This window comes from Mus musculus, chromosome 5 (genome assembly GCF_000001635.26).
Source record: "Mus musculus strain C57BL/6J chromosome 5, GRCm38.p6 C57BL/6J".
Classification (NCBI taxonomy): domain Eukaryota; kingdom Metazoa; phylum Chordata; class Mammalia; order Rodentia; family Muridae; genus Mus; species Mus musculus.
Genome location: NC_000071.6, coordinates 102,068,810 through 102,094,231, shown reverse-complemented (window position 1 = coordinate 102,094,231; position 25,422 = coordinate 102,068,810). Strand labels below are relative to the sequence as shown.

At 43.8% G+C, this 25,422-nt stretch overlaps 1 protein-coding gene across 11 annotated transcripts in view; it reads left to right on the top strand.

Annotated features, from left to right (window-relative positions):
• Window positions 1-22,016: 22,016 nt before the first annotated feature.
• Wdfy3 (WD repeat and FYVE domain containing 3) overlaps window positions 22,017-25,422 on the top strand; it is a 239,263-nt gene continuing 235,857 nt past the window's right edge. For 6 of the 11 annotated variants that reach the window (XM_006535220.4, XM_030254821.1, XM_006535225.4 and 3 more), the window contains exon 1: window positions 24,282-24,636. The gene's annotated coding sequence lies outside the window, so the exon portion shown is untranslated. Of the gene's footprint in view, window positions 22,240-24,281; window positions 24,637-25,422 lie in introns of those variants that run through there. The other 5 variants (XM_006535223.4, XM_006535227.4, XM_006535222.4 and 2 more) reach the window with 4 other exon arrangements.

Below are 25,422 nucleotides of genomic sequence, written 5' to 3'. Positions count from 1 at the left end.
GGCTACCTCACTGAGGATGATATTTTCTAGTCCCATCCATTTGCTGGCAAAATTAGTGATGTCCTCATTTTTAATAGCTGAATAGTATGTGTAAATGAACCACATTTTCTGTATCCATTCTTTGGCTGAGAGACATCTGGGTTGTTTCCAGGTTCTAGATATTACAAATAAGGCTGCTATGAACATAGTGGAGCATGTGACCTTGTGGTATGGTGGAGCATCTTTTGGGTATATTCCTAGCTGGGTCTTCAGATAGAACTATTTCCAATTTTCTGAGGAACTACCAAGATAGTCATCCTACCAAAAGCAATCTACAAATTCAATGCAATACCCATCAAAATCTCAATACAATTCTTCACAGACATAGAATGAGCAATTCTCAACTTCATATGGAAAAGCAAAAAACCTGGGATAGTGAAAACAATTCTCAACAATAAAAAGAACTTCTGCGGGAATCACCATCCCTGACATCAACCTATACTACAGAGCAATAGTGATTTAAAAAAAAAAAACTGCATTGTATTGGTACAGAGACAGACAGGACAATCAATAAAACAGAACTGAAGACCCAGAAATAAACCCACAAATCCGTGGACACTTGATTTTTGACAAAGAAGCCAAAACCATACAATGGAAAAAAGAAAACATCTTCAACAAACGGTTCTGGTCTAACTGGTAGTCTGCATGTAGAAGAATGGAAATTGATCCATATTTATCACCTTGTGCAAAGCTCAAGTCCAAGTGGATCAAGGACTTCTACATAAAACCAGATACACTGAATCTGGAGAGGAAATGGGAAATAGCTTCGAACACATTGACACAGGGAAATTTTCCTGAACAGAATACCAATGGTTCAGGCTCTAAGATCAACAATTGACTAATGGGACCTCATGAAATTGAAAAGCTTCTGCAAGGCAAAGGACACTGTCAACAGAACAAAACAGCAGCCTACAGATTGGGGAAAGATCTTCACTAACCCTACATCTGATAGAGGGCTAATATCCAACATATACAAAGAACTCAAGAAGTTAGACTCCAGAGAACCAGATAACTCACTTTAAGATGGAATACAGAGCTAAACAGAAAATTCTCAACAGAGAAATCCTGAATGGCTGAGAAGCACCTAAAGAAGTGTTCAACATCCTTAGTCATCAGGGAAATGCAAATCAAAACAACCCTGAGATTCCACCTCACACCAGTCAGAATGGCTAAGATCAAAAACTCAGGTGACAGCAGATGCTGTCGAGGATGTGGAGAAAGAGGAACACTCCTCCATTGCTGGTGGGATTGCAAGCTGCTACAAGCTCTTTGGAAATCGGTCTGGCAGTTCCCTAGAAAATTGGAAAGAAATAAAAATTTTTAACAATTCTTTCTCAAAATTTACTGAAAAGACCTAAAAGCAATAACCAAACTTAATGTCATATTATATTGATGTATTTGTTTAATACAGTCTTGTTCTGAAGGTCCAAGCTAGCCTTGAACCTGCTCTGTTGCCCAGGATGGTCCACCGGTCATTGTAAGAAAGTTATTAGAGGAAAACTGTAGTTGGTAAATGCAAAAGCCATGATAGAACAAACAAGAAATATCAAGAAAAAGCTAAAGGAGAGACTTTAGTTCAAGGAGGGCTAGGGGTTGTGGCACACACCTTTGACTCCAGTACTTGGGAGGCAGAGTCAGGCCAGCCTGACTACAGAGCTAGTTCCAGAGCAGCCAAGGTGAGACAAAGAAACTCAGTCTCAAAAAAAAAAAAAAAAAAAAAAAGAGGCAGGATAATGTGTCACCAGCAGGTGACTAAATCTGACCAAATAGTCCCAGGACTCAGGAGACAGAGGAACTCTGTGAGTTTGAGCCAGCCTGGCCTAATAGTGAGCTCTGGACCAGCCAGGGCTACATAGAGAAACCCAGTCTCAAACAAACAAACAAACAAACAAAAAAGACAAAACAAAGATACAACCAGTGATGAGAATTGTCAATCCATGCTGTGAACCGTTAGGGGCATGTGGGATGGCAGACACCGTGCTGGTATTTCATCAAGCAAAACATGCAGATGCAATCTAATAAATAAATAAATAAATAAAGCAAGCTTTCAATGAGCCGAGAAATCCAGAGGGGACGAGTTAGACAAAACTCGGAGAAAGCAACAGGGTCGCAGCATTGTTGATACTTCTGAAGATGCATGACCCAGATTATTTTTTTAATAACAATGCTAAATTTAAAGAGAAGGGAAATGAGACTATTCAGATGAAATGAGAGCACATAATGAAAGTGTGAATCTCTTATGCATCCTATCACTGTGCCACGCGTGAATTTTGTTTGCCTCCTAATTTAAATAAACAGCCATGGAAAGACTTTTATATATATATAACCGGGGGAATTTCAATATAGATTACATATTAAATAATATTAAGGAGATAGTTATATTTGATATAACAGCTATGTTTATAGTAAGAGAAATGCTTGTTTGATAGTGGTATAAAACTATTTGTGGACAAAATGACTTAATATGAGAAGTTAATCTTTTAACATTATATAGAGAAGGCAGGAGAGATGGCTTGTTGGGTCCTTTCTTCAGGACCTGAGTTTGAATCCCCGGTATCCCTGTAAAAATCCACGCATGGTTGCACACGGCTGTGGTTGAGGATCAAGTCCTGGGGTCTCATAGGTCATCCTCTCAATTAAAATCGATGACCTTCCGGTTCGGTCAAAGACTCTGTCTCTAGAAAATTGGGGTGGGGAGCAGAGAGCGAGTCTGCACTTCCTGTGACCTATGCGTGTACTGGGATGAACGTACACCACCTGCACACAGACCCCAATTTTTTAAAAAATGGAAAGTCAGGAATAAAGGGGTGTGAACACGGACTGCAAACACTGATAATCGTGTGGAACGCACAATGGAAATACGACCGTTCCCTACACAACCCTCCACTTTGGGTAAGTTTGTTCTCTTTATCGGATTCCAAATTCGGTCTTTTGAAGCTTGATGAGATTCAATGTCTAGTACAGTTCAGTTCTCCGTAAACATGCACAGATGTACCAGGGACTTCCAAGAGTGTCGTTTAAGGAAGCGCATGGGAGAAAGGGAAGAACTCAGCCTCACTTGAAGATTGTGGGATGGGGGATAAGGAAGGTGGAGGCAGACTTTACCACTGACCAGTAAACTGTTCTATGCAGGGGATAAGAAAGGGAGATGGAAAGACCTGGAAATGTTGAAACTGGGTTGGTCTGGTCTGGTGCTGCTTGTGTTCAAATGCTAAATTCTGTATCCCAAGATCTGATTGCTCTACCAGCTTTTGTTGTATAAACCTTATCCCCCAAGGTATTCCCTGATTGGTTAATAAAAATGCCTATAGCCTATAGCTGATCAGAAGAAAGGTGGGCGGGGCTTCGGGCCTTGGCTTGGGTTCTCAGGCAGGAACCATGAGGAGAAATAAGTCACCATGGGGTAGGTGGATCATGAGCCCCAGCCATGAGGACTGGCCTGTTGAAGTAGGAACGACTTAGGCTGACATCCTAGGATTTTTTGACAGGAAGTAGACAAAAAAGCACAGAGGGTTGATATCTGCCCAGCTCCAGTGCTTTTAAGCTTATTGTGTATATAAAGGCTTTTGTGTCTTTTAATTGGAAACTATATGGTCTAAGTAGGGGAAAGCCTGAAAATAATATTTACTACGACACCATGTTTCTACCTTGCTTTTCTTACTCAAATGAGGCTTGGAACGAGGACTGGAAAGCCGATTAAGTTCTGGACCTGGCCCGCTGTCTGTTTCCATCGCCACATTTTGCTCAACTGTGTTTTCATTTTATAGGCTATTTTTATAATGCAGTGGCAGAATCGAGTACTGTTCTCATACCTGTGGACATTCTTCAAATAAATACAGCACCCTAAAGCACTCACTTTAAATTTATATGCATGCCAACAAAATACACTTCAAAGATAAATAGTATAATAAAAAAGATAGGCTGGATATCATTATTAAGCATACGATCTTTTTAGTCTCTCTCTGTTGTGTCAGTCCACTGAGGTTGCTATAACAAAAAGCAAACAGACCAGCTCAGATTATTAGGTGACTTTTAAACAAGAGGGATTTCTTTTGCACAGGCCAGGTCAGAGTTCTGTCCAGTGCAGTGTTCAGTGACTGTATCCTGGTTCCTGGGTCTTGTAGTGCTGTGTCCTCAGATGACAGAAGGGAATAAAGCACTCTGAGCCCCTTGCATAAGGACACTGATCCCCGTCGAGGTTCTCAATCCTGTGTCAATCTCCTCCCAAGGATGTACCTCAAATTCTAAAACCCCAAGAACTGGATTTCCTAATCAGGTGGATGCAAACACAAGCATATGGAAGCATCATTTCTGGTTTTTGGTGGGATTAACATGTCTAGAAAGAAATTTGTGACTATTTTATTCTAATGTTTTTAATGTAGTATTTTGACAATTTTGATCTAATTTTATTCAGGTACATAGATATACTTTTTTATGTGAAGAATGTATAGCACCTGAAACTATATGCCTTAATGCAAAGGCTGCATCATTAACTACCTGTTAAAGAGGTTTCAGCTCAGTATATTCTCTAGGCAGAGAATTTTTGAAGTTTGGAGGGTTTTTCCTAATTTTGGATACATTTGAATACATTATTAATCTATTGTTAATTTTTAGAGTTTTTGGAGATTAGTTCAAAGCCATGGGAACTCTTCAGATGGAACTTTTTTTTTTTTTTTTTTTTTTTTTTTTTGAAACACAGTTTTTCTGCTTAACCCTGGCTGGCCTGGATCTTACTCTGGAGTCCAGGCTGGCCTCAAACTCAGAGATCCATCAGCCTCTGCCTCCCAAGTGCTGAGATTAAAGTCATACACCATCACTGCCCAGTTCAAAAGGAATATTTTTAAGTTAAGAAAACCCATTTCCACACGTTATATTGCCCAGAGTTTTGGGAGGTGTTATGTTCTGCAACTTAGATCCTCAGAAGGCAGACATCGTTGAGCTTATTGGAAAGACATGTTTCAGGGACCAAAGTCTATAAAGACAATGGAAATGAGTAAAAAAGGCAAAAGAAGCAGAAGACTGGTGGGCAAGCCATACTACCCCACACACACCCATCTGGAGCAAGTGTGTATCTGGAGGAAAAGGCCTTACACTGTTACACATCACAGGATACCTTGTTTCAATGGGAGGCTGTGAACTCTGCAGCTCAGGCTGACCTTGAAGAAAGGACCACAGGATGCTGACCTTGGATAGCTGAAAATCCTTTCTGACCTGCGCATCTTGACTGGCTATGTCACATGCATCTCATAAAGACAGAATGGCCCCACAAACCTTGTGATATTAGAGGTTAAAACCAGAACTTTGCACATGTTAGGCAAACATTCTACCTCTGAGCTACATCCTCAGCCCCAAGATATTATATATTTCAATGTTCTCTTCATGATTTGACTTCCTTGAAATTTGGGGTTGTGGAACACACCTAGAATCCCAGCACATCTAGGCAGGAGCAAAAGAATCAGGAGTGCACAGTCATTGCTGGTTACACATAATGACTTTGGGGCCACTGGGGGCTGCGTGAGACCCTGCCTCAAAATAACAATAAAAACAACATATTCCTAGGAAGTATGCATTCTTCCTTTCTTACTGTTTAAGGAGACCCAAATTTCCAATGAGCAAGTAAATCAGGTACACACATTTAAGTTTTTATTATCTGACAGGTCATGGGGGTCTCTGCAGCCAACCCACTCAGCAAAGTAATGATCCAGTGGGATCCATGTTCAGTTCAACACAACTCAGTATGGGTCATTTACTATAGGCATATTTAAGGACAACACAGTTTGGTGAAAAAATTTCCTGTTGTTAGTAACTGTGTCATGGGCAACACAACATAACTATGTCTGAACTCTGTACAGTACATGTGACATTTTCCATAAAGATGGGCTCTAGAAATTAACTGAGAAAACAAGAGAATATAAAGGTTGGGATAGGATCTGCTGTGGTCTCTGCCACACAGCACAAAGGTCACTAGGCTATTACCCATGTCTGCTCCAAGCCTTCTGGGCAGAAAACAGGTTAGACATCCATTCTCCCGAAGGGACAACTCTGTGTGTTTAACATCCCTGTTTCCCCCAAGAATCTTCTTGTCCCCACAACAGGCAGCAAGTAGGGAGACACACTAATTGGTGGTTAGATTTGTTACATTGTTGCTTTGACAGGAAAAGAGTGTTTTACCTTTCTTCTGAAGAAAAATAGATGTCAGCTGCTGGTTTGCTAGTGTTTGGATCTGGAATGTCCTGGGAGGCTCTTGTGTTAAAAGTCTACTTCCTATATGGTGTTATTACTAAATGCCCTGGAGCTTAAGAGGTGGAGCCTGGTGGGAGGTCTGTAGGTTACTGAGGGAGGGGACTGTGTGACCCAGGTCCCTCTTCTTTCTTTCTCCTCCCATCCCTGAGGTGAGTTTTCCCCTGCCACAAATCCCCACCTTGATGCATTGTCTCACTACGGACCAGGAAAGAATGGACCAAACTATCATGTTCTGGACCTTCTAAAGCTGTGAGCCAACTCAACCTTTAATCTTTATAAGCTGATTTCCTGAGGTCTTTTTCTACAGTCATGAGCACTGACTAGTCTACAAGTTCAGTTTCTTTGACGCCTAGTACTGCCTCACTAGTACTATAAAAGATTTCATGCTATGACATGTATTCAATATTTAAAGCATTATTATACATTTTAACTTTATTACATTAACTGTGTTGGTGACATCGTTTAGCACTTTGTTTTGTGGGCTTTTGGCTAGCTTGCTTGGTTAGTTAGTTAGTGTTTTCCGGGGACCAAATTCAAGGCTTCATGGTATGTGAAGCAAGTATGCTCTCACTGAGCTATGTATGGCTCTGGCCCTAATCCTTATGCACTTTGTGTGCAAGTGACTTCAGTCTTGCTTTTTGTAATGATGACTGACAGAATATGTGAATTGCAGTGAATTTATTGCTGCCTAAATCCATCTTTGACCATTTTAACTCTGCAATGCAGCTTGGATAATATACATAATGCTATATGTCATATATAATGTTTTCTAGGAAATATTGTTTTTATTAACAAAGTTACATATTTTTGAAAGCTATACTATTCAGGCTCATTTTTAAAAATTCTTTATTACCTTTTTCATTACTGCTGCTGTTGTTATTGGGGTTTTCATATAGTCTAAGCTAGCCTCAAACTTACCTAAGAATGGCCTCAAAATCATGCTCCTACTGCCTCTACCTCCTGACCACTGAGATTATATATATGATTTATTTATACTTTTCCTTTTATGAATATGCATATTTTGTCTATATGTATTCCTGGTGCCTGCATATGCCGGAAAAAGGCATCAGATCCCCTGGAACGGGAGTTACAAACAGTTATGAGCCCCAACCACCAGTAGAAGGATACTGGGAACTCCACCCAGATCCTCTGAAAGGGCATCTGGTAACCATTGAGCCATCTCTACAGTCTACGTTCTAGTTTTTAATTATAGCTACTACCATTTTTACTTTAATCTTAAGGGTATTCTCATATGAATATATATATATATATGCACATTATATATTATAATGAATATATATATTGAATTCTGTTTATATTCTATGTTCTTCTTATCCGTATAGTAATCTAGTCTAAAAATCACAGCAGAGTAGCCAATTTTAGATTGTAGACTCCCTAAATCGTCTTTCTAAACCAAAATGTGCAAAGCTACTCCCACTCTTGTGTTTGCCTCATGGAGCTTCAGATTCTTGTATATGGAATCTATTTTTAACAAAGCTAAACTCCTCAAAATGTGCATATAGGGAATCCTGTTCAGAAAAGGCCAATGGGACAGCAGGACCTAAGCCAGCAACTAAGGAAGAGACACATGATCCATTTCTCCTGCCAGGGTGTAAGATTTTAATCGGTAATGAAAAAAATTAATTGATAATTTAGTTGATACATGGAAATATGAGGAGAGGTGGCCTAATTCTGTCAATAAAGAAGACTAAGGTATTGATGTACACAGTAGCAGCTGGGGAAGAGAGCATTCTTCCTTAAGTACTGGGTAAAGATTAGAATGCCATTTTGACACTAAGTATCTAGAACACAAATGAAGACAAATGTTATCATTACTTCAGCTGTGTCTGACAGCACAGTCGCCTCGGGATTTCACAAGGTTTCTCTAAAATTTAATAAAATTACCAAGCATGGAACTGGAGAGATAGCTCAGTGGTTAAGTGCACTGACTGCTCTTCCAGAGGTCCTGCGTTCGATTCCCAGCAACCACATTGTGGCTCACAACCATCTGTAATGGGATCTGATGCTCTCTTCTGGATTTGTCTGAAGACAGCTATGGTATATTCATAGAAAATAAATAAATTTTTTTAAAAAAATTACTGAGCATCTTCTTTTGCATTTCTTATTTAACCATAAAAAGCAAAATTGATTTTCTTTACCATGTCAGCAAAATGGCTGAAATGATATACTTGTCTTAGTCAGACTTTCTAGAGGAACATTAGATACATATACATCATATACATATACACATGGACACACACATATGTGTGTATACACACACACATACATAATGATCTTTAAAATACTGAGAGAGAGCAGTGTCACAATTGAGACCCCCCACACTGGGTCCTGGAGGTGGGAGTCACAGTAGTCCCATAATAGCTGACTCTCACTGGAGCCAACAACCAGTCTGGATGGCCCAGGCCTCTGCAGTCCCAGCCTGGCACTGGAGTCCCAGGAAATTCCTGGTCAATGATCAAAGCTTGGAAATGCTCATTCGCTTGTTCGGATATCTGCGAAGGAACCCTGCAGCAGCTGCCGGAGAAAGGAACAGGGCAGCAGAAGTGAAGGCCACACACGGAGAAGGCGAGATGTTTCTCCTCCTGAAATAGCCTCCTCATCTGGGCTGCCACCCACGTGAGACGCTGCCTCCCCGACTGATCAAGGCAATCAGGACAGTTCTGCAGGCGGGGCTCCCAACTCAGGTGTCAAGTTCACATTAAAACAACCGCAATAACACCTAATGTAGCAGTGAACCGACAGGCAGAAGGCGTTAAATGATGCAGACATTCCAGAGACTATAAGAACTCCTTACAATAGCTCGCCGGTATGGGACCTGCCTGCTGGAGCATCACAGCTTCACCAAGGGGGAATCTTTCAGCCTTTGCTTGACTCCACCCCTCCTGTGCTTTTCCATGTGTTTTATAGCATTATCGATTAAAATCTTACACTCTGGCAGGAGAAATGGATCATGTGTCACTTCCTTAGTTGCTGGCTTAGGTCCTGCTGTCCCATTGGCCTTTTCTAAACAGGATTCCCTATATGCACATTTTGAGGAGTTTAGCTTTGTTAAAAATAGATTCCATATACAAGAATCTGAAGCTCCATGAGGCAAACACAAGAGTGGGAGTAGCTTTGCACATTTGGTTTAGAAAGACGATTTAGGGAGTCTACAGTCTAAAATTCATTACTCCGCTGTGATTTTTAGACTAGATTACTACATGCAGAAGAAGAATATAGAATCTGAACAGAATTTAAAAAGAAAATAGAAAATTTTATATATATGCATACATATGAAGATACCATTATTCATGCTTGAAAAGATTAGGCAATAGTTGAAGTTACAAAAACAAAACAAAACAGAACAGAACAGAAGCTGGAGAGATGGCCCAATCTTTTTTTGTTTGTTTTTTTTGTTTTTTGGTTTTTTTTTTTTTTTGTTTTTTTTCAAAACAGGGTTTCTCTGTGTGGCCCTGGCTGTCCTGGAACTCACTCTGTAGACCAGGCTGGGTTCAAACTCAGAAATCCATCTGCCTCTGCCTCCCAAGTGCTGGGATTAAAGGCATGTGCCACCACTGCCCAGTGAGATGGCTCAATCTTAAGAGCAATTTGGACCATTATTCCAGGGGACCCAGGACCAATTCCTCAGCATCCACGCACAGCTCACAATCATCTGTAACTGTTTCAGGGCATCTGATGGTCTCTTCTATCCTCTGAAGGCATCTACCAGGTACAGACAGGGTATACAAACATACATATATACAGTCAAAACATGCATATATATAAAATACAAATTAAATAAAAATTTCTAAAAATTGGATCATCATTGTCATCATCATCATCACCCTCCCTCAGTCTTTTGGCTAAAACCAAGTGTAGCATTCCTTCTTATCAGTTAAAAACTGAAACACCGGATCAAAGTATGGGAGGCGAACACCTGTAATCCAATCACTACAGAAGTAGAGGCAAGAGGGTCAGGAGTTCAAGGTCATGCTTGGCTACATAATGAGTTTGTGGCCAGCCCAAGTTACCTGAGACCCTGTCTCAAAAACGAGTTAACACACAGGATTTTAAAAAAGAACTGGAACATCAAATGTATAGGTTCTTAAGGCTGGCCGTGTGCACTGAAGGTGAAAAAGCCAGAGATGCCCCTGGGAAACCATGTGCACTGTGATGCTCCCATGAGGCCTTTAAACTGAACAGGGTGGGCTGATAAGATGGCTCAGTGGTTAAGAGCACCGACTGCTCTTCCAAAGGTCCGGAGTTCAAATCCCAGCAACCACATGGTGGCTCACAACCATCCGTAATGTAATCTGATGCCCTCTTCTGGAGTGTCTGAAGACAGCTACAGTGTAAACACATATAATAAATAAATAAATCTTTAAAAAAAAAAGAACAATGTAAACTGAACAGGGCAAGGGGCTGACACAGAGGCTGTTCAACATTCGAGACTGCGATGCTAAGCATTCGTTGATTTCTGAGCTAACAGGATCTAGAGTCATCTAGGAGACAAGCCTTTGGGTATGCTTATAAAGAAGTTTTTAGATCAGGTTAATTGAGATAGAAAGACCCACACTAACTGTGGGTGCCACCATCCCATGGGCTGGGGTCTCCTACCAAATGTAAGGGAGAATGTTAAGCTGAGAACCAGCATTCATGGCTCTCTGCCTCCCAGCTGTGGATACAGTATGCAGCTGGGTCAAGCTCCTGCTGCCGTGTCCTCCTACAGGATGGACTATATCCTTTAATCTCCTTGTTTGTGTGTGTTGGGGGGGGGTGCATACTTAGACTCATAAATTCCAATCTCCTATGAATGAAGTTCCCATACTTTACAGCCAGCCCCACTCCCGCTCAGTCAGTCACCTAGCCCCAGACACCCTGACAGGACCTAACCGTGTGCTTGGAAGCCTAGTGACAGGAAGGTCGTCTCTTCGAGAGCTTCCCTTTGCACTTCAAATTCACACAAGACAAAAATCATCGTGAGTTTTCCACTAGATGATTTATCATCTCTACTTAGGATTCTGGTATTGTCACCCCAAATCAGGCCTTTGAGATTTCTATACATGAGCCCTGCCACCCACCTGCAGAGCTCCAGACCTGCTCCAAACCTCCCAGTGTCTATAGACACAGCTCATATTCCTAAATCCAACATTCAGATTTGATCACATTTTCCTCACACAGACAACACAACCTTCACTCACACTGGGTGCTTCTCCACATCTTGTGAGGTCACAGATGGAAGGAAAGGACTTTTCTCCTGTTTCCTACTTTTCCATCTATCACCACTCAATGATTCATTCATCAGGCATGTGCTGAGTGCCACCAGTGTAGCAGGACCATAACAACAGAGGAGAACAAGCCAGGGCCTTGTAATTATGAGACACTAAAACAACTAGTACACGTGTATCAGTGACTTTCCTTTTACTGTGAGAAACACCATGACCAAGGCAACTTATAGAAGGAGTTTCTTTGGACTTGTGGTTCCAGGGACAGAAGAGCTGGCAGGCTTAGCAGCAGGAACAGGAATGAGAGAGCCCACATCTTGAACCAGAACAGAGGTTCTTCCTCCAGGAAGCCAAACCACCTAAAGTGTCACAATGGCTCCATCAACTGGGCATCAAGTGTTCAAATGCCTGGGACTAACGGAGACACTTCTCATTCAAACCACCACAGCATGTGATGGTGAGTATTGACAGTCAATGTGACTAAAATCAATTAGAAGAAAAGCCTCTAGCATGCCAGTGAGGGATTACATTGATTCTCCTACTTGAGGTGTGAAAACCCACCTTAAAATTGGGTGGTGTCATTCCCTAGGCTGGGGTCCTGGACTGCACAAAAAGTAGAAAGCTATCTGAGTGTGTGCAATCATCTCTCAAAGCTTCTTGATGGCAGATGCAACTGACCTGTTGCCTTGAGCTCTTGCTAAGTTTTCTCCACCCTTGAACTGTGAGACAAAACAGACCCTTTGTCTCTTAAGTTACATCTGTTACAGATTTTTATCACAGTAACAGGAAAAGACACTAACACACAGTAGGGGGGGGGCATAAAACAGTTCTAATGCACATGTAAAATCGGCTAAGGGTTAGTCTACTTTATTTTTTTCCCTAAAATTTGAGAGGAATGTCTCGTATTTTGAGTATGAAAAAAATTCACTTTGGCAATCATCCAGCCAAGATGAAAGATATGAAATATAGTTTAGGAAGTGTATAATTGCTAAGACAGACAAAACATATTAAAGTGAATGAAGATTCCTCTCATACTTGAAACATTGTTTCAACTCATCTCCTACCTGTTTGTGAACCAGCAAGTGGGATACAGGGTAATGTGGCTCTCCAATAGATGCTACTGTTTCTACTAGATTATGTCCTGCTGGAAGCCATCAGTACCTAGTCTTTAACTATTTGCAACCACTGTGAAATTCTGGGGTCAGGCTAAATGATATATCATTGATCCAATGGGCTCTCTTTGACCAAGATATTAATTTAAAAAACAATTACAAAAAATATCCTAAATATAATAATGTCTGTTACAAACCTCAGTAATGTTTATCATTTAGTTGGTGATTATCTGTCACTTGTTACGTTGGCAGCCCTCTGGAAACAATATAATAAGATAAAACTGCTCATTTTCTCAGCTTGTCACAGGAACGTTTATCTGCTCCCTGTTTGTGCTTCCAGGAAGACACAATTCTCATTATTTTTTAAGTGGAGTCAGTAACCCTTCTGTATTATGTAGAAGCAAACAGCCAGTCGATATTTGGAGAGCAAGTGCAATATGTCTGCCCCAATAAGAAACAAGGAAACCGGAGATCGAGACAAGATGAGAGAGGTGAAGCAGATGCAGAATAAGAACAGATCTTTCGGGTGGGTGGGTATGGGGGACTTTTGGTATAGCATTGGAAATGTAAATGAGCTAAATACCTAATAAAAAATGGAAAAAAAAAAAAGAACAGATCTTTCACACTGGCCAAAGGAAGCCAAGAGGGAAGGAAGCAGACATGGGGAGAAGTAAGCATCATTGAGATGTGGGGGCCAGGCACAGGTATGTACGAGAGTACTGCCGAAGGATTGTAGACTGATGAGGCTCATTGAGCAGGAAGGGTACAGCAGCTGGGAATATGGGTAGTGAAAGACTGGTCCACAGATGCTGCTAACAGGTAAGCACTGCTCCCTGCACTCCCCAAGGAGAAAGATACAGTTGCTATGCTTACTCACCTGAACCAACTACATAATTCTATCTCTGGAGCCTTGTGGGAAGTTTCTGCCAACAACACACCATACACAATGAGCTATAAATATTTATCTGTGAGCCCCAGGGAGTCCATAGCACAACGAGATGAACTGTTCCTGTTTAAGCAAATAAAAATGTTCAGTGCCTCAAGATGCTGATGTCCTCGGGTTCAAGCTCATTGTGTAGAAGTTTCTGTAAACTCAGTTTACTTCTTAATTTTTGGCAGCAACTCTATCTCCATTTTAGACTGTTTCTTGAGGCCAACTTTGTATTGGTCACGGTGGTGATGGTACTGGGGGTAGAACCAAAGACCTTGCATGTCCTAGGCATTGCTCCTCCACTGAGCTGTATCTCTGGCCTAGATTGATTAGTTCTTCATGAGAATAATTAGAAAAGAAAAAGATGGAGGAGAAGGATAACAATCCAGGGCCCGGATATATAAAATGGTCCCTGGAAATGGTGGCTCACACCCTAGTCCCAAGTCTTAGATTGCTTCTGTTAGTGTGATAAAACGTTGAACAACCTGGGGAAGAAGCTAATTTGTTTGGCTTACAGGTTACAGTGCATCCCTGAAGGATCCATGGTAGGAACTCTGGGCAGGAAACCAGGAAATGGAAGCAGAAGCTGTGGAAGAATGCTGCTTACTGGCATGCTCCCTGGTGGCTCATTCCATTTGCTTTTTTTTATACCCAACACACTTGCCTCCTCATGTCAGTCATTAATCAAGCAATGCCCACAGACACTCCCACCAGCTGTTCCCACAGAGACAATTCAGAAGCTAAAGTTCCCTTTTCCCGGGTGACACTAGTTTGTGTGAAGTCCACAAAACTAATCAACACATCTTAAAGAGCAAAGGCAGGAGAACTTCCGTGAGTTTGAGACCAAGTCTGAATGACACAGTGAGTTGCAGAACAGCCTGGACTGCAGAGCAAGGCCTTGTTTAAAAAGTCAGGCTGGAGGAGGTGTAGGATGTGTCTAATGCAGACAGCAGGGGGAGGAGGTCTCTCCTGCTACCACATGTAGGAGAAAGGAACACCAACGGGGGCTTTTGAGGCACTGCAGCACAGTTGTAAGAAGGAAGGTTACACAGAACTTATGGTCAATCAATTCTGTTCACACAGGAGTGCTCCTTATGCAGGCCAAGGTGCTCCACGCCATTTTTCTCCTGAAGTGTGGAAGGATCTCCACATGACTTTGACAACATTAACTCAGGAATACGGTTTTTATTCACAGTCTCTCTGAGTCAGAACACCCTACTCTTTCTTTGCTCACTGAAGGCAGACCATGCATACGCACATCTGGATTTTGGCTTTCCTTTCTTCCTAATTTTATGTGTTGTATTCTGCCTCAAACACCTTAGTCCTTAGGTACCGTGGTGGTTTGAATGAAAATGTCTCTCAAAGACTCATAGGGACCCACACTATTAGGAGGCATGGCCTTGCTGGAATAAGTGTGCCACTGGGGATGGCTTTAAGGTTTCAGATATTCAAGTCAGGCCTAGTGTGGCACACTCTCACTGCTGTATGCCAGTCCAGATGTAGAACTCTCGGCTACCTCTCCAGCACCATATCTGCCTGTGTCCCTCCATGACAACAATGGCAAATCTGAACCCTGAACTGTAAGCCCGCCCCAATGAAATGCTTTCCTTTATAAAAGTTGCCATGGTCAGTCAGGGGTGGTGGCACACAGCTTTAATTCCAGCACTCAGGAGGTAGAGACAGGGGTATCTCTAAGTTCACGGCCAGCCTGATCTACACACAGGAGGGAGAAAGAGAGAGAGGGAGAGAGAGAGAGAGTTCTAGAACAGCCAAGGCCATTCCACAGAGAAGCCCTGTCATAGTATCTCTTCATAGCAACAGAAACCCTAAGATATGTACCCAACTCATTTCTTAGGACTGAACTCAGCCGGACACGGTGGTGTACCCCTGTAATCCCAGCCCTCAGTGGATTCAAGGTATGATGAGTTTGAGTTTGATGTTATCCCAGACTATGTAGCAGAAACTGCCTCAGGGAGGGGGAGGGGGAAGAGGAGGAGGAGGAGCGGTCTATAAAATCTGCAAACCAAAGTGGTTTGATATTGCATAAACATAGTACGTACTTATATAACTCACTTGAAAAACACCTGCTACCTTTAAGGGTTTCCACTACATGTGTTTATTATTCATGTTATCCGCATGCGCGTCCACCTGTATTCGAGTGTCAATGTCTGTGTAGGTCATTGACTCCTTTGAGGCCGCAATCATGAGGCGCCCTCTGATGTAGGCGCTGAGAACCAAACTTGGAGCCTAGGCTGCTGAACCATCTCTCCACTTCCTTTATATTCCTGTCACGAATCATTTACATTTTAGAATGTAATTATTCGCTTTGTCTGCCGCCCCAGCCAGATCTGAAGACCCTTGAAGTCTGTATGATACAAGCCCGTGGCGCGATGCAGTCTCTGTGCTCCCAGCAGCTGTGTTAATATTTCATTTCCACCTCTGCACATTTCTGTAGTAATGGTTGTGGCTTCGTGATCTGGTGGGCAGGCAAAAGTGGAAGTTTTCAATGTCTCCCTTTTATTTCTAGAGTGGTTTAGATTGTGCTGATAGCTCACAACTTGAGCAACCTGGTTTTGTCTGCCCCATCACAGCAGAAATCATGAAAAGAGAAGCAAAGACACTGAGCCTTGAGTTTTACCAGCCGAAGTCTAGATTTCAATACAAGAAATGCTTTGCGGGCTGGAGAGATGGCTCGGTGGTTAAGAGCACCAGAGCTCTTCCAGAGCTCCTGAGTTCGATTCCCAGCAACCACATGGTGGCTCACAGCTATCTGTAATGGGATCTTCTGGTGTGTCTGAAGACAGCTTCAGTGTACTCACATACATAAAATAATTTTTTTTTAAAGAAATGCAGGTCATGCGCACAAATGTTGCAAGTCTTCCTCCAGCTGTGTCCCTGGCACTGTGCGTCTGTATGCATTGCTTGTCCCTGGTGGCCTCTATAGAGGCAACGACTGGGAGGAAGTGGCAGGGTGTCTGAGAAGGTGACAGGTGCACACAGCACAATCATGATTCCCCAGGACATGTTGGGACACTGAGAATATAGGAGATGTGGGGTGGGTTCGGGTTTGGATACCCCTGGCCAGAACGTCACGAGGATTTTCGTTCATAAAGCAAATTTTATGCTGAGTGCCATCACGGAGAAGCATCAAGGGGGAGAGCAGGTTTAGGAGATGGTACGTGCTTTCAAGAGCTGAGTATAAAGCACCAAGAAGGCCATCGGCTCTAGGCTGAACGTGTGGGTGGGAGATACTGGTTTATGCCTTGAAATCACTAGATTACAGGAAAGAGCAATAGGGTTCTAGCATTGCTGTAGCAAGCAGAAAGGAGGAGTCGGGCAGTGGAAGCAGGTTAAGTGAAGGAGGAGAAAGCACAAGAGGAGCCAGGAAGGTGCAGAGCGGCCACACGAGGGAAGAGCTTGGCAAAGGGACAGGACATGCTCAGAGATACTGGTTTGTGCCGCATTAGGGGCTCACTGAAGACTTTGGTAAGGGTTTCAACAGAGAAGTGTCAGAAGTCAGTGACTGAACTGGGGAAGAGTGGATATTGAAAACGGAGATGTACTGGAACCTCAGAACTCGGGAGGCTGAGGCCAGAAGTCCCAAGCACCAGGCCAGTCTGGCTCATACAAAGCAAGGCTCTATTTCAACAATGACAAAAGAAGACACTCTGTAAGTTATATGTGGTTACAGTCAGTGTTGAATGTCATAGGCTTGTTTGCCGGGGTTCTCCAGAGGAGGTGGAGACTGAATCGAGCATCACTATCACTGGAAACACTCTCTCAGACACGGCAGGATCATTTTTAACCAGCTAGCTGGGAAATCTATGATTCAGGGAAGCTGATAACATAAAATTAGGCTCCACAGCCATTGAATTAAATTCAGATTTATTTGAAAAATATTTGGCATACTGTGTTGTAATGTAATTGATTTTTACAGAACCTTAAATTGAATATAGAATTAAATTTATTGACAAGGCAAAAGTCAGAGACCTCTCTGTTGATGAGTGATTTTTATCTAGAAGCCCAAACTACTGAGAAAAAATGAAAAAAAAAAAAAAAAAAAAAACCAACAACAACAAACTACAGCACCCGGCATAGGCTCACCTGTAATTCCAGCACTTGGCAAGTGGAGTCAGAAGGGTTGTGAATTTGAGGCTAGCTTAGTTACATCGGGAGACTATATAGTAGGTCTGGGCTACATAGTAGGTCTACATGAGTTTGAGGTTGGACTGGTCTACATAGCAGGATTCAGGCCAGGGAGGGCTGTGTTGTGAAATCATGTAACAAAAGGAAAGAAAGTCAGAGGAAAGAAGCAAAGAATACTTTCTGCTCTTCAGAGCACCCAGGTTTAGCTCCCAGTACCTGCATGGCAGCGCACGATCTGTTTTTCCAGATCCAGTTCTGGCATCCTCCTGTGCATCCAAGCACCAGGCGCACGGTGCACATACATACATGTAGGTAAGCACTCATACATATGAAATGAAAATTAATCAATGGAGGGCAAAGAGCAAGTGAGTGGGCGTATCCCATGGGTGGGTGTGCCCGTGGGTGGGCGGGTCCCACGGGTGGGCGTGTCCATGGCGGTCTCCTTTATTGTTGTACCATGCTGATTCTCGCTCCGTGGACATTTCAAAAGTTCCATTAAAAGGAAACTTTATTTTTAAAGATAGCAGATGCCAAGAGGAAAGGAAGAACAAGAGCTAAAACGCCAAGTGTCAGCTGTAGAAGGTCTAGATCCAGCTAGGGCAGCGTCCCATAGATGCTTTCCAAATATGAAGCCGTCTTAAAGACAGCTTGCTTCCAAATTAGCAATGCCGCGATTTGCATAGCAGAGCCCAGTAGGCAATTGTGAAGAAAACAAATATGTTTTCTAGTCTTAGCACAACGTATAGGGAAAAACTATGAACAAATAATGGACTGTATGAATATTCGGGTATTCCAACAACGGAGAGTAGCCTGTGTTTAAGATCATCAATAATCCAAAATATTGTACCCATTCGTTAAATTACTATATTTCAATAAGCTCCGATGATTCCTAATTGCTTGTCAACACTCTTCTACTATGAGGTAAACGTTTCTCTAATGGAAAGAAATGTTACCAAAACAGGAAAAGCCCTGACAACTGCTGACTTGTCTTGCTGAGTTTGCAGGTATACGCCAGGTACAACTGTGCTTTTTGAGTAGGTGAAGAACAGGTCGGGGTGGGTCAGACTGTACAAAGGTCCTGTGGCAGAGGGACGATGGAAGAGGAGGAGGAGGAGACTAGAAGCAGGCCAGCATGAAAAAAGTGCAAGAAATCACATTCTGAGCCAAGACTGGAGCCATGGGTAGGTGACAAACTATACCCTGTCCCAAATGCCATGAAGATTTTTTAGTAGACACAGTGGGCTGAAAGGAGTCCAGGGTAATGTGGGTGAAGCAGAGGTGAGACTGTTTTGGCTGTAATAGGGAAACCAGATTAGTATCAGAGAAAGCAGTATTAAGCAAAGTTCATATTTAAGAAGATACAGGAATGGCTGGAAAGATGGCACAGTGGTTAAGAGCACTGCTGCTCTTCCAGAGGACCCGAGTTCAAATCCCAGCAACCACATGGTGGCTCACGACTACCTGTAATGGGATCTGAGGCCCTCTTCTGGTGTATCCAAAGATATGTATAGTATTTTTGTACTCACATATGTAAAATGAATGAATGAATCTTTAAAAACGAAGAAGATGCAGGAAGTCCAACTGCTTGGTAATGGATTGGATGAAGGGCATGAAAACGATTTAAATGTCACAAGTGTGCCTTGGGAGACTTCCAAGTAGAATCCTTACCCTTAAGGAGACCCAGCAGGAGAGAGTGGAACATAGGCTTTGTGGCAGCCCTGCACATCATTTGTAAACGTTACAGCCAGACTTGAATCGTGCACCTGTTGCCAATACTTTGTGTGCATTAATGGGGTAGAACCAAAAATTCTTGTATCATCTACCTGGTGCTAGCATATCATTTAATAATCCTGAATTCAAATATAAGAAGTGTGTTAGTTATACATCACCCTTTATACTTTTAGCATGACTAGAAGACATAGAACAGGCAGTAATAGGGCTAACCTGGAAGCTTAGCATGAGGAGGCTTTGCTGAAACAGTAGGCATGGTGGTGCACACCTGTAATCTACGTTCTTCACAGGTGGAGGCAGGTGGCTGTGGAAATTTTCAATCTAACTAGGGCTACTTATGGAGACTTTGTTGAGAGAGAGAGAGAGAGAGGGAGAGGGAGGGGGAGGGAGAGGGAGAGGGAGAGGGAGAGAGAGAGAGAGAGAGAGAGAGAGAGAGAGAGAGAGAGAGAGAGAGAGACAGAAAAGACAGTAAATTCCTAGATTTTTTTTCCTTGCTTAGAGATGTCTGACTGACATTTTCACTCTGGCCGGCAGATGGCAGTATTTTATCTTGTTTAAGCATTTATAATCAGCTTTTGTTTTGAGTCCTCTAGGCAATCCATGAAATGACAGGGACTTGTGAGAGGTCACCTTACACACTTTTGATCCCCAAACTCCCTTAAACTCTCTTTCAAATTACTAATTTCTTGCAAATAATTATTACTAGTTTTGTAAATAGGAAACCCTACTTTTAAATTTTTTTGATAAAGCTTCACTGTGTAGCTCAGGCCGGCCTCCGAGTCTCACCACACATTTATCTTCTTTAACTTTCTTCCTTAACATTTTTTTTTTCTGAAAAACATGTCAATGATGATCGGCAATTTGGAAAATAAAGTTTAATGTATTTAATAAGGCACGGTTAAAGATTCCCACCAGAAAGATGAACCCCTTCAACTCTGACGTCTCTGGGCTGGAGACTCAGAGGCAGCCTCAGTCTCCCATGGTTGGCTATATGTTGATGTCTTCAACTAAAAAACAAAAAACAAAAAACAAACCCCCAATATTCCCATAGTCGTTTGATGAGTAAATTAACCCCACAGCACAGACTGCTATCTTGCACTTGGGAAAACACACACCCATGCTGGCTTTGAAGTTCTAAGTTCTTCATAACTCCATAAAGAAATAGGGAGGAGTGGGAAATCAAAACATACAAGTGGCCTTGAGTTCTGCAGAGCAAGTCCCAGCCCATCCTGGCCTACTTAGTAATTATCTCAAAAACACAACCAAAGACAAAATATCAGGAGGCCTCCACTATATACGGAATTAGGAGTGCTTTCAACAGCATCTTCAAAATATCCCATTTCCACTATAATAATGATCATTATGATAATGAAGAGAAAAATGTGTCTGCTGTTTCCTCCTGTGGTCCTCTTGTTACTCTAGAGCTCACAGGAGCTTCATTTGTAATATTTACTTAAGTATAAACAGAAACAATCCATCAAGCTACAAGCCCCCCTCCCGCCCAAACAAAAGGCATGGACGCTCAGGCGCTCCCTTTGAATGTATGTACAAGAACAGCAGAAAAAAAAAATGCTTCTAATTGGAACGTTCCAAATGCATTTCTCCCCAATTAGAGTCAGTAACAACTCTAAATGGCACTGTCTTGGGGACAGCTCATCAGTTAATTATAAGGAGTCCTCTAAATTGAGGAGGAAAGAGTGATACTCAGTTTTGATCATTACAGATAAATATGGCTTGTCATTCCTCGCTTGATATTCTAGACAGTCCGTCAGAGGCAAACAGGGAACAGAGATAATTGTCTTTTACAAAGAGCAGAGATTATGAGAACAACACTGAACATTTACTTAACTCTGTCTTCTGGTCTGGGGTATGTTTTTTTCCACAAACATTTCGATCACATGATCCCCAGAGAGACTCATTTGCTTGCCCAGTTTCCCTTCCATCTGGGTCTTCTAAACAAGGGGAAACAATATGGTAATTCTATTATTGTAGCTAATAACCTGGGAGAGTGGAAACACATTTTAAATATGATAGCAACATATTTTAGCATAGAAGTGAAATTTGAATGTGTCAATATGGTTAATGTCTATGTAGATTTTTGTCTTCTAGCATCTGTAACACTCCATGTTCTGGTAATATCTTAAAAATCTAGAATTTAGTTTATATACATATTGTATTATACACACACACACGCATATGTCAATTTATACATTTATATGTATATATATGAATGATAATCCCATTTGCCATTAACCTTTCATTTTATAAATAAAACATAAAAGAAGCAAATGCTTAAACAGAGAATTCTGAGCTTATTGCTTCTCTTAACAATTTTGGAAATTCTCTTTTAAAACATGTCCTCCCTCCTCAGCATCTCTCCCGCCAGTCACTTGTTGTGCTCACGAGTCTTCTGTCACCACAAATCCATGGCTTTTACTTGTCGTGAGGCACAGCTCCTCAACTGCTATTGTCTACAGTCACCTCATTTCTGAATGGAAGTTAGGAATCAGACTCCTGGTGCAGAACTGTTTAGAAATAGCCCTTCAGCTTCCTCTATCCCCAGAGGAGTTCGCTGCACATGCCTAGAACTCCTTCCATCTGGCCTCTGCACAAAGGGCTTATTCCACTTTAACACAGTCTTTGTTTTATGAGGAGTGTGAGTTCATCTGAGTGAATACACAGGACACAGTAGTCATGTTGCTGGAGAACCTGAGCTGACCAGGGTTTTGTTTTGTTTTGTTTTGTTTTGTTTTGAATACCTAAACTCAAGATGACAGAAACTACATTTGGCCGGCAACAAAGACCCAGGAAGGTAAGAGCTGTGGCGGTGACAGATCTGAGGCAGAGCTGAGAGAGAGCAACTGGGAAGGGTCTTTTCCAGACCATCCTTATAATCCTTATATTTGTATAGCTTCAGCAAAACAAGGGAAGGCAGCTGGGTGTATATGTGTGCACTAGGAGAAAACCTTTGTGAAATATTCTCTATAAGACACCAGCAGGAAAATTGCCACATTTGCATACTGATATACCCTTGAACTTTATTGCAATGGTTTTTTTTCCAACAGAAAGACATTTATAATCAATGTGCTGATGACATACATTTCATAAATTTTCTTCTCCCAATTATAATTACAAAAAAAATTCGAAACCTCATTCATATTTAGTTGAAGATCTTCCTTCTGAAAGGCACCCTGGTCTTAGTGTTGACTCAACTGATTTTCTTACCCTAATGTAGCCATGCATCCAGTAGCTCTTCTTCCTGCCACACTCCCAGGCTGAAGAGAATTTTGTGGTACATTTGTGTAAGGGCAGATTGGAGGAACGGTACCTAAAGAATACACATCAAAGGGCCAAGGAGGAAGGAGCAGTAAGAAGGAAAAGGAAGCAGGCACACCCCTCCCCCACCCAGCGACCTGGCAGTAATGATTTATTTAAAACTGTATTATAGAGCGCTATAGCACAGCCTATTTGGCTTTAAAGGAATTCTATAGATGGCACAGACTGAGTTAAAACAGTTGAATGGCCAGTATCTTTACAGGTTACTTTGTGAGCCTTAGAGGCAAAGCATCGGATTTCTGTTCCCCCTTAGATGATCTGGTTATAAAAGTAGGTTTTTTTAAAAGGGGTTGTTCTGACCTACTCTTTCAGAATTGAGTAACATTTACATTTTTATTCTGTAGCCTGCCCCTGGTCTCTTCCCTTCCCTGACTGTCTCCCTGGCCTCCAACTCTGGACAATTCTTCTATCCTCCTGAGGGACCCCCCAACCTCATCCAACAGCAGCCCCACCCAGCACAGGCCTTACAGGCATGGCTCTCCACACCTGGGGAAAGGTGCTTTGTCCTGCCAGCGGGTGCCTGGGAACAGCAGGAACAGGGGCCCCCACACGGAACAGCTGCTGAATCTTGTAGCAAACAGTGGAGTAAATCGGTACAACTGGATCCAATTCCAAACACAAACTGGCTTAAAAAAAGGAAACAGCAAGTCCAAATTACTTCGGCTTTTTTTTTTTTTTTTTCTTTTTTAGAGGAAATCCTAAAACTGCTGTAGATTGCAGTGTTGGGAAAACAAGCTCGTGTTTCCAGTTTCTGTACCACTACTTCCCCACTCTGAGCTGTTCAACTCAAGGAGTTCAAGCATTCATGCTGACTCAGTTTTGTCCCCACCGTCAGAACAGAAGTATGACCCAAACGGTACGCTGGGCGGACTAGGAACAGAGACAAGCTGATGTCCGCTTGGCTGTTTCAAGTTTACCAATCCATACTCATTTAGTGCAAACATTGTGTTGGTCAGGTCTATGGAGGTACAAAGAATGACCTTTCCAGAAAGGGCAAACCTAAAATCTCAGCAGAAGGTCTCAAGGTCACTGACCCAGGACAACCCTGGAGACTGGAAACTCCTGGGTCCTGATCCGCACCGGAGGAGGTGGGGGTTCGAGGCCGCGTAGTGAAAGAGCTAGCGTGGGCAGTTCTTTTGTACTCCAGCTGGAGTAAAATGAACGCAGGCTCGCGTGTTTTCATCGCTGGTGACAGCATCCAGCAATGGGAGTAGGGCTCAGGGGCGCGCAGCGGTGCTTTCTCAGCAGGGTCCCCCGAGAAGCCGGAGGAGGGGGTGAGCGCTGCGCCAGAGGACCCGGGAGCCCGGAGGCGAGGGCAGGGGGCGCGGGGCGCGGGGCGCGGACTGGGCTGCGCGCCTGTCCAGGGTGCCGGCAAGCAGGAGCCGCGGCGAGGGAAGGAAGTAGGAAAGAGGAAGGAAAGGCGGGAGGGGCCGGCCGCGCGGCTGCAGTTTCTGCGGCCGGCCTGGTAGGAGGAGCGGGAGGAGCGGGAGGAGGATCCCGAGCCGTCCGTCAGCGGGCGCGGGAGGTGGGGAGAGCGGGAGGAGGAGGAGGATTAAAGATGGCCACCAGCAGCTGCGGGAGACGGCCACCAGCCCTCACTTTCCGGGATGTTCCCCGCGGCCCGGCCCGGCCTTGATGGAGAGGAGCAGCCCGTGCAGTGCCGAGGCTGAGGCGGCGGCGGGGACCCGGCGAGGGAGAAGACGCGGCGGAGCAGGGACCCAGGCGGGAGAAGGGAGCGGCGGCGGCGTCGCTGCCCTGGCTGCCTAGCACGGCTGCCGCCCCGGCCCCGCAGCTCGCGGACTGCAGCGGGCGCTCGGCCCCGGCCCGGCCTGGGGGGACTCCCGGGCCCCACGCCTGGGCCCGCGCGTCCGCGGTGAGTGCTGCCTGCCCGCTCGCCGGCTCGCCCGCGGCGCGCTTTGTTCCTGCGGGGCGGAGGCGCTGTCCGCGCGGGGACAGGCCGCGGCCCAGCCGCTCCCCCACCCGCGTCCTCCTCCGGGCCTGGAGAGGGCGCCGTCGGCGGCTGGTCCCAGGCGGCCGGCGGAGGGGCGTGCGGGGGCCTCGGGGATGGGGAGGCGGGGGCAAGGCGACCGCAGGTCCGGGAGGGCGGGGGCGTAACCCGGCGGCGCCCGGGGTAGGTGGGGGTCATGCCGGTCCCCTCGGGAGGACCCTCCCGGTGCCCATTCCCGGACCCCCCAGCCCCCACCCGCGCGCGCCCGGGCGCAGCGGAGCGCGGCCTCCATCCCTCGGGCGCCGTCTCCAGGGCCGCGGGCCTCTCCTGGCTCATCCCTCTACGCTCTGAGCTGCAAACCCTTCCCTGTGGAAGGGACCTGGGATGCTTCTGTCCTGCATCGGGGATGTGGTGGCATCACCGACATTCGCGGTTATGGCGGGGTTGAAAAGGCAGCGGTGACCTTTCCGACCAGAGCCCTCTGGACCATGGTCGCATCGGAGGTGCTGCGTTCCATTGATTTTTTGACTCTTGAATCGGAGAGACAGATGATGAGTTCTTCCTTTGTAGAAATAATAGGATAGAATCAGATCAAGCAGATGTTTACCGAATGCATGGATTTTCAGTACCTCACCAATGGCTAAGTGTTTTTTCTGTGGGAAAAATGGTGCTTATGCATACGAAAAACTATTTTTGTTCACTAATAGCTAT